The sequence below is a fragment of the Hydractinia symbiolongicarpus genome, chromosome 1, assembly GCF_029227915.1.
Source record: "Hydractinia symbiolongicarpus strain clone_291-10 chromosome 1, HSymV2.1, whole genome shotgun sequence".
In the NCBI taxonomy this organism is placed as follows: Eukaryota; Metazoa; Cnidaria; class Hydrozoa; order Anthoathecata; family Hydractiniidae; genus Hydractinia; species Hydractinia symbiolongicarpus.
In genome coordinates this window covers 33,483,771-33,486,270 of record NC_079875.1, presented here as the reverse complement: position 1 = coordinate 33,486,270, position 2,500 = coordinate 33,483,771, and the positions used below count along the sequence as shown (strand labels likewise).

Here is a 2,500-nt window from a genome sequence, read left to right as displayed (position 1 = left end):
AAGAAAAACTTCAGCACGTCAAATTTCCGTGAAATAGCAGAAAATTGAATTCAGCGGCTTATTTTGATACAAGAACAGCCTCGTTTGAGTTCTTGTTTTTTTAATTCGTTTTATCTATTCTTCGTGTACCTAGTGACGGAACGGTTTTAATAAAGAAAGAACTGTAACATACAAAAAATGTCGTTGACGGGAAATAATTCAGCATGTCAAATTTCCGTGAAATAGCAGAAAACTGAAATTCAACTGCTTATTTTGATACAAGAACAGCCTCGTTTGAGTTCTAGTTTTTTTAATTCGTTTTATCTGTTCTTCGTGTACCTAGTGACAGAACGGGTTTTAATAAAGAAGAACTGTAACATCCAAAATATGTCGTTGAAAAGAAAAACTTCAGCACGTCAAATTTCCGTGAAATAGCAGAAAATTGAAATTCATGCGGCCTTATTTTGATACAAGAACAGCCTCGTTTGAGTTCTTGTTTTTTTAATTCGTTTTATCTATTCTTCGTGTACCTAGTGACGGAACGGTTTTAATAAAGAAGAACTGTAACATACAAAAAATGTCGTTGACGGGAAATAATTCAGCATGTCAAATTTCGTGAAATAGCAGAAAACTGAAATTCAACTGCTTATTTTGATACAAGAACAGCCTCGTTTGAGTTCTAGTTTTTTAATTCGTTTTATCTGTTCTTCGTGTACCTAGTGATAGAAGGGTTTTAATAAAGAGGAACTGTAACATCCAAAATATGTCGTTGAGAAGAAATACTTCAGCAGATCAAATTTCCGTAAAATAGCAGAAAATTGAAATTCAACTGCCGGTTTTGATACAATAACAGCCTCGTTTGAGTTCTAGTTTTTTTAACTCGTTTTATCTATTCTTTGTGTGCCTAGTGACAGAACGGTTTTAATAAAGAAGAACTGTAACATCCAAAATATGTCGTTGAAAAGAAATACTTCAGCACGTCAAATTTCCGTGAAATAGCAGAAAATTGAAATCCAACGGCTTATTTTGATACAAGAACAGCCTCGTTTGAGTTCTTGTTTTTTTAATTCGTTTTATCTATTCTTCGTGTACCTAGTGACAGAACGGTTTTAATAAAGAAGAACTGTAACATCAAAAATATGTCGTTGAAAAGAAATACTTCAGCACGTCAAATTTCCGTGAAATAGCAGAAAATTGAAATTCAACGGCTTATTTTGATACAAGAACAGCCTCGTTTGAGTTCTAGTTTTTTTAACACGTTTTAGATTTTTTGTAGACCTGAAGAATACATATGTAAAACTGTGAATATGAAGTACCACGAGATAACAACATCATAAAACGATGTTATGGGTCGCGAAAAATGCTAAAACGCATCTTTTTCCTTGTTAAAACAGCAATTGTGAGAAATTGGAAACGCTATGATTCTGCAACGTAAAGTCAAATGGCAATTATTTTCTCCAGGCGTTGAGAGGTTAACGTGGTGAGTATTTGTGTAAAATATTGCGTTCAATAATAATTGTGCAAGGCCAATATTGCATGTTAAACATGCCAATACGTGCGTTTTCACCAAATTAGGGAAAAATCGGAAAAATCGGAAATCCCGAACGACATGTCGGATTGGCTTTATATTTGGCACAATGAACCATCTTGACATGACAAAGGTTCACACGAATTTTTTTTCAAAAAAACGCTGACGTCAGCATTTTATTTGGCCTTGAATGTTTGACATTTTAGGGCTTCTGGACCCCCCGCAGAGCCACAAATCGGGAATTTGTGCTCCTACCCGGTTTTAGCCTGAAGTGTTTTACATATCTGCCAAAGATTTAAGAAATACCTTCAATATTTCAGAAGCTATAGCGATTTACCTGTTTTTAAAAAGACCAAAAAAAGTAAGGCCCCAAAACAGGTACTTCCGGTTGACCTTTGACCTCCAAATTTTGCATGGTAATAGATCTCCAAATTTGCTACCATGAAATTCTTGTCCGTTTTTTATAAAAATGCTGACGTCAGCAGTTAAAATTTTTTGAAATTTTAGAATTTATGAAGGTTTGACCGTGCACTTTGTGACGTCATAAGTCTGGTTCTAGCCAAAGTCACACAAAAATATTCCGCCATTTTTCTTAAAATGCCTTTGTTTATAAGTTTGCTTTTTATGATTTCGTTAAAACGTTGTAGTTACTGAGAAAAAATTGTCAAAAAATGCATGTAAGAACCGTCCTATACAAAACACACTGGACGGTTTCTATTGTCAAAAACATTAAACTGTTAATAACATGAGAACGAGGCTTTCCAGCACCAAGGTTCTACAGGCAATTTTTCTTCTTACTAAATGGCCTATCCACTGACAAATATCTGCATCTACTTTTAAATGTTTCACAAAAGTTATTACTATTATATAAGTAAAATGATGACATTATGTTTAATAAGAGAGTATTATCAGATACGTATGTGTGAAACGGTGAAGTCTTAAGTAATAACTGGCTTGTGGCAGCCAAGCGTTCATAGCGACGTTGCTTTTTGA

General features: G+C 34.3%; 1 pseudogene; it reads left to right on the top strand.

The window, feature by feature from the left end:
• The window catches only part of LOC130620754 (large subunit ribosomal RNA), a 7,105-nt pseudogene that overhangs the window by 4,086 nt on the left and 519 nt on the right, over nucleotides 1–2,500 (top strand).